General features: G+C 40.9%; 1 protein-coding gene across 1 annotated transcript in view; it reads right to left on the bottom strand.

Annotated features, from left to right (window-relative positions):
• Window positions 1-1,668: 1,668 nt before the first annotated feature.
• XKR4 (XK related 4) overlaps window positions 1,669-10,006 on the bottom strand; it is a 433,263-nt gene continuing 424,925 nt past the window's right edge. Inside the window, exon 4 of the transcript XR_006300440.1 lies at window positions 1,669-9,671. The gene's annotated coding sequence lies outside the window, so the exon portion shown is untranslated. The remainder of the gene's footprint in view (window positions 9,672-10,006) is intronic.

The raw sequence follows: 10,006 nt of genomic DNA, 5'->3' as shown, positions 1-10,006 counted from the left end.
GTCAAGCTTTATAAAATATGTTTGCGGCTCTATTTTGAGTTGTATTTTGTTTCTAGATTAATCAGAGGCAAATTGCATTCTTCACCAAATTAAGTTTTCTAATTCAGGAATATGGTATATTTTTCTTTCTTTCTTTTCTTTTTTTTTTGTGTGTGTGTTATTTATTTTTGAGACAGAGACAGAGCGTGAGCAGGGGAGGGGCAGCGAGAGAGGGAGACACAGAATCTGAAAGAGGCTCCAGGCTCCGAGCTGTCAGCACAGAGCCCAGCATGGGGCTCGAACCCACAAACCACGAGATCATGACCTGAGCTGAAGTTGGACACTTGACCGACTGAGCCATCCAGATGCTCCTGGTATGTTTTCTTTTAAAAAAAATTACCCTTAAATATACATGTTACTTGTTTTCAGATTATAACAATACCCACTCATTGTAGAGAATATAGAAAAGACACGAATCGCCCTTTCTTTTCCTCTTTGTTTTTGAAACTCAGGTAGGAAGTTGAGCTAATCATCCTCATGGCTGAGCTAATTGTAGATCCCTGGTCCATGGAATGCTCCTTTAGAAGTCAGAGGAAGCTAACTGCTGTCACAGACAACCCCAACTGTCAGTAGCTCAACCCAGTAGAAGTTTAAATTTTGCTTGCTTCCGTTTTGAGTCAGGCAAAGTGAGGTAAGGACTCTGCTCATCCAGGGACCCCACCTCCTTCCCTGCTGTGACTTCCTTCCCAACCCCAATACTAACCATGTATTTTTACATTCAGCACATGTTACTATTATAGTCATAAGGAGCACTCTAATAAATTACTCTGAAAAGAAATGAATTCTTGAAATTTATATCATTGGTCTTTCTAATAGTAGTATCTGTTTCTATTTGACATTGGTAATACTTTCTACACATATCGTCACAGCGTATGCTGTAGTTCCCTTTGATAAAGGAAGGCTTTTATAAACCGCTAGACCTCTGGCCAAACTGTACAGAAAAAGAAAATTTCCTTAAAACAAACAGACAAAAGAATATTTTAAGGAAAACAATCATATAAAGCATAAGCCCTAATTTTGTAGAAGAATCAGGCATTTAGACACTTCATCTTTAAAACAATTTTTTTTAATGTTTGTTTATTTTTGAGAGAGAGAGAGAGAGACAGACTGTGAGTGAGGGAGGGGTAGAGAGAGAGGCAGATACAGAATGTGAAGCAGGCTCCAGGCTTTGAGCTGTCAGCACAGAGCCCCATGCGGGGCTCGAACCCACAAACTGTGACATCATGGCCTGAACTGAAGTCGGACGCTTAACCGACTGAGCCACCCAGATGCCCCCACTTCATCTTTTTTAAAGCACTTTTGTTCGCTGACAGTTTTTCCTTTTATTAATGTTTATTATTTAGATGTTTACCCTCTTTGTGATCTGAAACATCTCTTTATAGTGGTTCTGGAGAAACATTCTGTAGCATGTTTCAGAAATAAACAAATGAAATACACTTAGAAATGGATATAATTTCATTTTAAACTTATTTCAGATTTGACAGAATTCAGCTTCGTTTACTTTCAGGTTTCAATCACTTTGTCTCAAGACTATGCCTGAGAATATGGCCTTCTGCCACCTTCCCTTCTCAGACCCACAACGACTGCTCTCTTCGTGCACTTAGAAAGAATCAGGAACTCAGACTTCTGTTAAAATGACCACAGTGTACTTTATTTAATGATTTTGGTACCTTGTGTTGCAATAAAATAAAAAAAAAAATCTACAAAATCCAAATATATAAAATTTCAAGTTTTCTTTTTTTTTTTTTAAGTTTTACAAGAAAAAATCATGTAACTGAGGAAATTTGCTCGTTATGAAGCACTACTTTCCACTTCATTTCATCACAAATTGCAACTTACTTAACAGACCAAAATAACTATGGTATTATAGTACATCAAATACACCACACACTGTGCTTTCCACTAGAGCACGTGGGACCGCGGCCCGAGACGGCGGCCTCCAGCCAATAAAGACACTCTTACAATCCGAACGCTAAAGGAATGTTTGGATACATGGAGTTTGAATATATATATTTACAGGAAGGAAAAGAATTTCGTAACTAGTTTAACTCTTCATTTCAAATAAGATTCCAAATACATTTGTACAATGTTTACAAAGTAAAAGCCCAAGAACCGCCAAGGTTATCATTCGGGTCCAGGCACTGTGCTTGTCCTGGGGGAAATGTCTACACCGTTCCCTAAACACACACGTGGGGTCTCTCGGACCTTATTTCTCTAGTGGTCATGGGAGAGAGAAACACAGGAATGGCAATTTCGCACAATCAGAATGTCATGCAGAGTTGACGACAGGGAACTGAGAAATGATTGGTCCCTTCTCTTAGTTGATGCTCACTGCCACCTGTTACATTTTCTTTTCAGAGATCGCTTTAACACAAACAAACAAAAAAAATTGAACAGGGAAAGGAGCACAAAATACTTAAGGCAAATCAAGCAAATATAGAGCAGCTTTTCTTGGTGTTAAGTGGAAACGAATTTTCTTTCTTTCTTTCTTTCTTTCTTTTTTTTTTTTTAACCCCAATCCAACTCAGAAACAACCAAACAGAGTTAAGGACAAGCTGCTGAGGGTGGGTTTCTTCCGTCATATATAAATTTTGGAAAATTGCTTTGCACCAAGTATCCTTTTGAAATTTGAAATGAAAAACCTGTTGGTTACAAAGTGCATGGTTTCATGTTTCTAAACGAAAGGACGGTAGCTGAGGTAGTTAGATGTGAAAATTAGTTACTGAAAATAACGCAGAAGGAAGGACGAATGTCAGTAGTAAAAATCCTTGCCATTTGGAAACGGGTTTATGTTGTGCGATGGTTTAATGCTGAGCAAAACGCTCCTTTTGTTTACTTTTTGTTTTTTTACTAGATGTTCGTAGTGACGCCAGAATACTAAGTTGTATTTGTTTCTAGTTTGCTAGGGAGGGTGTCAGTTTCAGACAAAGTCAGTATTCCCGGTAATTTTGGGGGTAACTCATGCTTTCACCATTTCTGCGTGGAAGCTATAACATAAAATGGCATCAGTGATCATTATTAGAAACCTCTGGTCTAGACCGTAAAAAGAATTCAGTAGAAACTGAGAAAAGAACTGGTAGGAAGGATGACGTCGCTCATACTCTACAACATTTTTTTTTCTTTTTTGTCTTAGCCCTAAATTCAATGTACTATTTGGTTTCAAAGGCGTGGGAACCTCTGGCTTCCTGGTTGCCCTCCTTGCTCTGGGAATGGGAAAAACCTAATGTGCACGTTTCCCTATCATCTTGCTCTCCAGGCTACCAAGCTGTCTGGTAACTGAGAAGAAAAGCAGAGACAATTTAATAGAGACAAGAGTCTCACCCAGGTTCCCCGCTCCTCCTGCCCCCTTCACTGAAGAGAAGCTTCAGGTGAGACCTTCAATAAGCAATTTACCGAAAGCTTCATTTTTCAACCGTCCCATACCATCTGGATATGAACGTTTTGCGATAGTAAGATGCGAGGGGTAAGACTGGCTGTAAGCAAGTTGGTAGGCATTCCTTTGGAGCAAGAGAATTTTCTGCCACATGTTTATGGGACAGAATTTACTGGAAGTGACCCTAAGAGTTGACAACTACATTTGTAAAGCATCACATATGTGATAATTACATAATGGCTGGTCCACGGCAGTACAATCACATGCATCTTTGCTAAAAAGTAGTTCTCTAAAAAAGTCTTCTATTTTGGGGAAGACTCTAGAGCCTTCCATGTGGGCTTGAAAGCCTTAAGAGTGAAGTAGGGGAGGTTCAAACTTCGTTTTCCCCGCAATTAGATGCATAGCTTCTGTCTAATAACATGTCTCCACCTGTGTGTTCATCTCTTTGGTGAGGAATTCCATTTCCATCACTTCAAAGAGTTGTCCAGCTACTACGTTTAGATTCTGTTTTGTACCTTGGTGGTAAGCCTGCCAGTGATGCCTTCTCTCCCAGCGCCCCCCTCATCCTGGCCAGCCCCCCTAGAACGTGCCACACTGTATCTTATTTGCACGTCCCTGAATCCAGTCCCGTTAACTTCAGTTTTCTTGCACAAAAACAAACGATATGGATATTTCCCTTCAGAAACAAGGATATTCTGATGCACTTTGGGTTTGAAAAATATTGATGCGTGGAACTTGGGGGAAAAAAGTCAGAGGAATCCAAATCATTTTGACTCGCTTACTATACTCATATTTTGAGTCTAAAAAAAAGTATTTGTCTTAAGTCTGGCATGGCAACATAAACATTTTTTTTTTTAATGGATCAGGCAATTGCCTAGGTTAAATTCATGCTCCGGAAACCTTAATACCATGCATTAGAAATGTATAACCAATGTGAAATTTTAAGCTATACCACTGGCAACTAGATTGTAGAATCCAGAAGAGATTATGTTGAATGTGTCCTTTGTGTAGTTCTAGGCACAACATGATTTTAAACCCATTTATCAAGATAAACTTTCTGAAACCTTATTTCGTGTTTTTAAGAGCATGCATTTTTTTTTTTGCAAAGGAATATAATTATTAACTAAGGGCACAATGACAGTATTTATGTACATAACTCTTCCTTGTGAAGTCACAGCATTAAGACATTATCTGAATTGTTAGTATAGTTTAATGGGTATATTCCTACGTTACAGTATTACCGCCACGACTGAAAAATGATAAATATTTATAACCCCAAATTATGTGATTTAGCACTAGTTCCTATCCGGACTAAATATTTAAGTAAGAAAAAGCATGTGACTTTTGGGGGAAGTTGTACAGGATGTTCTCTATGGTTGTTTCCCCACCATCTCCTGTGTCCTATAGTTGAATACTCAGATCTATGCATGTATGAGGATACATGTATATCAATATATAGCTGAAGCCCTTGTGTAAACACTTCTTAGAAAATCTTAAAATGTATTTATAATCGGAAAAGAAACCAATTCAGAAGTTCCAGGCATAAATAAGGCTTTACATTCTTTTATTGGGTAGTGAAGGGAGGGATGTGTCATCTAAGAGTCAAAAAAGAACTTCACCGGAAACAACACAAAATCTAATCTCAATATCGATTAAAAATTTTCCCTCCTGGTAGTGGGTTCCAGAACACCACTTGGCAATCGTGAGTCCTGAACTCAGGTATCAGGCAGGCATTCTGGAAAATGTAGTTTGGGGATCAGGCATGCAAACTCTTTAGGCATCAGAAGGAGCCCAGTCTTCCGGATATATTTAATAACTATTTCATAAAATTCAGCTTGGCTACGAGGGAAATCGTCCTTCCGTACGAAGCTTCTCAACGTTTGTATGAAAGGAATTACTTTTTGTCATTAAAAGCTGATAATTAAAAAAAAAAAAGTTCTACATAAACCTTTGAAGAAAAAGTTTCACTTCTGCTAAGTGATCACAAATACTCGTACTCTCTGCTTGGTGATTTATTGCTGTCGTGTTACTAAGCTGCCTCCACTTCCCCCTCCTGTAGCCTATTTCAGGGCTGCGCACAGGCCTCCTTTGCGCTAACACCGCTACTCAAGTGCCGACGCACTTTACCAACTTAACGCATCTTCACAAAATCACTATGAGGTAGGTAGATAAAGATTATCTCTCGTTTACATATGGGAAAAAGGAGGCTGAGGGCGAGTTTCTGAGGCTGAAGGGACCGACCAGGAATGAGGACTCAAGGGGCGCAGATGCTAGGCCCCTGTGTGTGTTTCCACCGCTGGACCACGGCCCTTCCATCTTCTTGTCTCCAGAAAGGAGTATACTTCATAGTGTGAAAGGATACTGTTTCGTAGAATATATTTAAGGATAATTACAACAGCCGTTATATTCAACTCAGGGACTTTTAGTTTTCTACCAAACCACAAATTCCATTCAATTATTACATAATAAAAGATAACTGAAAACAAATCAAACCAAAACACCTAAAATTTCTGTAGTTGCCAACGGATTGTCGCCTCTTGGTTGCCAGTTGACTGAAACACTGAACTAAATATCCTGTCGGTAACATGAAAGTAAAACGATTTGCGAAAAGATCTGGTGAAGTCAAAAATCTCAAGGAAAAAGAAAAGCCAAGCCAAACCGGGTTGGTTTGTACACCTGCGACAGGAAGTGGCGGCGCGGTGGTCCCGAGGGCTTTCACAGGTGGGGGGCTAGCAAACCGGGTCAGCCATCCGAAGGAGCGTTTTCAAGACACAGTCAGCACAGAGCAGCGACACCCAGTGGCCGGAGGCCCTTGCTACACAAGGTGGAGCATCCGATTGCTTTCGGAAACGTCTGCACGTGATGGGAGGAGGGACCCAACAAGGACATGGGCAATGCCTACCCCACGAAGTCGTTCTAAATTGGCGCTGAAAGGTAGCATTTGACGCAATCAAAACGCTAAGAATGTACAAAACATTTCGATTTTTCTCTGGAAATGCTCTCGTGACATTTCGATCGCGCTCTGTGTGCCTGCTTACGGTCAGTGCCTCGGAACGAGTTCCGCAACTTAAACTCACAGAAGAGAAAATCGGTCGGAATAACTTGCCTGTTTTCCTGTCCAGCCTCAGAATAGAAAATGAGGTAAGCACCCAATTTGATGAAATACACACACTCACTAGTCCAGAGCCAAGTCAGAGGAAACAAGGAAGGAAACGCCCCTAATTAGTCACAAACACAAGAGTCATACGACTATCTCAAACTTTCTTTCTGGAGAGTGAACTTTCCTTTGACATTTTCTCTTTTTTTCCGTTTTCTGGGACGACAAAGACAACACTACTCTTCCACTGTGTATAACCAGTCAGTCCTTGGCAATCAGGACGACATCAATAAACCAAACCAAGTAGGCATTTTGTATAATTTGGGAAAAATAGCTTTTACTTCTGTCCACACCGCAACATGCACCACGAAATAACTGCATTGAGTAGTTTAAATGATTTTTCTGCTTCAAAGATCTAAGAAGTCCTTGCAATGGAAACTTCCTACTTGAAGAATGAAAAGTTAACGACTCTGCATTTCCCTTAAACTCTTCTGTCAAGTAGACTTTGTGAGCGAGTAAGACCTACATGACGAGCAGAGGGGCAAGTATAAAAGGATGGAAAAGAGCTGGATAAAAAGTTTCCTCGGCAGGAAGGAGCCGAGTGGCAGGCCTCCAGAACCGGCTCGGTGAGGGAGGTCTGTGCCTCAATCCCATCGGAATACCCCCCCCTCCCCCGCCCCAGGACAGCCTCCCAAACCTTTTCCACTCTTGGGTGTGCCAAAAGTAAATAAAAAAATCAAATAGCATTTGCTCTGCGTTATTTATTCCTCTTTGCACAACAAAGAGATTGTTAGCAGCAGAATATCACCAGCAACAGATTACTGCAACAAGAAAGTTAAATTTCATTACCTACAACACCTGAGCATTTTCTGTCTATCGAGACAACACCAGACTACCAGATGAAAAACCGTATCATTCACACATCTGGATTTTCCCAAGCAGCCAAATGTTTGACCTCACCAAGACCAAATTTACTCCTTGAGTGACCTCCTTCTTCACTTTTCATTGGGATATTGGCATTCATGTGGGCAGTCTTTATTTTTTAACAATGCCATTGTGTCTGCTTCAGTTTGGTGAAGATGTGTCAGTAATCATCCGGAAAATTCAGATGTCGAAAGCCCCTAAGTTAAAGGAAACTTAGTCATGAGAAAAAAAAATCAGAGCTTTAGGGCTATCAGTACTCTAAGTGGTTTCGTGTATGGTGAGAAATTGCTTCACTGTCCACTCTCTTTTCACTTCCGTTATTCTGAAAATCATTCTCCCAAAGTTATGTTTCCAATTTGCGGATAGAGACACAGACTTGGAACGTGGAAACCTGTTTTAGTGAATTTGAACACGGAGGCTCTCGTGACGTCATGACGTATTTACAATGGGATGATGCGTAAGGCCATAGTAACCCTGAATCTCGTTGCTGTTGAAATGAGGGATAATTCAATGGTTCGTGTTCTACGAGCAAGAGTACTTACAATACCTTTGAATATCTCATCTTGTAATCCATCAGAAGCTCTTGGCATGCAGAGCTAGTTAGCAGCATAGGGGCCAATGACCAAGGAGAGCTGTTCCCTTAGAGACAGAGTTAGTCTCAGACATGAAACCCCTGGCATCTTCTCTGTCTTCTGCCTTGGCCCTTCATATATGGGTGTATCTATCGTCATAGTTATGGAATAGCAGGGGGCTACCTTGAACCTCTGCTCTCTAAAAAGGCAAATATTCCCCATGAGCCACTGGTAGGCGTCCTCTTCAATCACCTTCTGTCCCAACACAGCTTATAGCCAGTCTCACTCATGAGCCTTGCTTAAGAGGAATGTTTATTGCTCCCGGGTTCCCCACGGTCAACCAACTCATTGTAGGCTTCAGAGTTGCTTTGTTGCCCATTTTGGCTTTGGAGTTCAGGAAATTACCATTTTCTTTCACGTACTAGTTTCCACTGCCTTGCAATTGAAAATAAGTCACACGGTGGTAGGCCAGTTTTTGCCATTAAATGTCAGTGTTTGAGCCAAGAGCTAGTTCTGAAAAATGACTTTTGTCATCGTGTTCAGCACGATACTGGAGCCCATAACTGAAACTATCGTTCAGTAGCTCTTGGTACATCTTGGAGATAGTCACCAAGATGATCGCTCAGGAAGGAGAAACATCCTTGAAACACAAGAAAAAGGATCCTTGCTTCTTTTTTTAAAAATGTTTCCGTTAGGGTGCTTATCAGATAAATCTGATGGCTTTCACTCATTCATCTGGGGTTCATTCCTAAAATTGCTCTACCAAAAGGTCAGACAGAAACTTTATAAGAACAGACGGATGCCCGACTCTTGCAGACCCTGGAACTACCATCTGAGGTACATTCATTCTTCCGTTACAGCTCAAACCATTCTTGGAAAACAGAGAAGCAAGTGGGAAAGAACCGTGATTTTTTAATTGCGAGATTACCTGTTTACTTTGAAGCAAACACTTAGGCAATCAAGAATCTCAAATTGACGATCTTCTAGCTTGTAACCGAGACATTGCAGGGTCTCAGAAGGAGCAGGAGAGACAATTCCCCACGGTCGCCTCGGTCTGAAACTTGCCAGGTCAGGCAGGAACCAAATTACTGAATAGTTCCATCCGTGCAGATTTTTACCTCCGAAACTGAATTACAGGCTCAATTTTTAGAAATTGGTTTTCACACTGCTGACAACAGTAGCCTCAACAAATGAAGGGCGGCCACTGTACTCAGATCAATCATTAAAGAGGTGACAATGACATTTTTTTTTTTCATTTCCAAACACATGTAGATTTGTATCCATTGAACACGAGTCTCTGTGACCCAGTACCTATTCTCCGAGCTACACAAGCCCCAGGAATCCATTGACTTTTTTCCTTTACCACCTTTCTTAATTCCTTTCTTTCAAAGCAGCGCTTCCCGGAAAAAACAAATGAAGCGGATGAATATTCATAGCATGAATGATGAGGAAGCAGGTAGCACGAATTCCTTAGGGCTTCTACTTTCACAGAGGTCTTTCTCTTCAGGCCTGGGCACAGCACGGCAGGAAGTGCTCTCTCCGACTAACTGATTAATTTCCCCTTGCTTGGCTACATTACACGTCAAGAGTTTGCAAGATTAAAGGGTCTGTTGCATTACTTAACGCAAATCACCTTCGGTAAAGCTTGACAAGTTCCAAGATGTTTCTGTAAAAAAAAGAAGGGAATCGATACCATCAGCAATATACACCTTTGTGACAGTCGAGGCTCACTTTTCTGAGTGACTGGCTCGTCCCCCTTCCCTTTTCTCGTAGCGCGAGAGATTTAGTCGTCTTCACGGGGCACCGAGAGCCTCCGATTCACACCAAAGGAAACGTTTCACCCCAGACTTCAAAACGTATTCCAGCGATCCACTTCCTTTTCTATGTACAATACATTAGCGAGCTTAATAAGGAAAGTTGAATATTTTACTTCTTTGAAAGAAGGATATGAAATGACAATTCTTTGACCAGCTGACAGATCTCCTCTGGTTACCTGACGAG

The sequence above is a fragment of the Prionailurus bengalensis genome, chromosome F2 (assembly GCF_016509475.1).
Source record: "Prionailurus bengalensis isolate Pbe53 chromosome F2, Fcat_Pben_1.1_paternal_pri, whole genome shotgun sequence".
Lineage (NCBI taxonomy): Eukaryota > Metazoa > Chordata > Mammalia > Carnivora > Felidae > Prionailurus > Prionailurus bengalensis.
The sequence above is the reverse complement of the archived record's forward strand: the minus strand, read 5'-3'. Positions and strand labels throughout refer to the sequence as shown.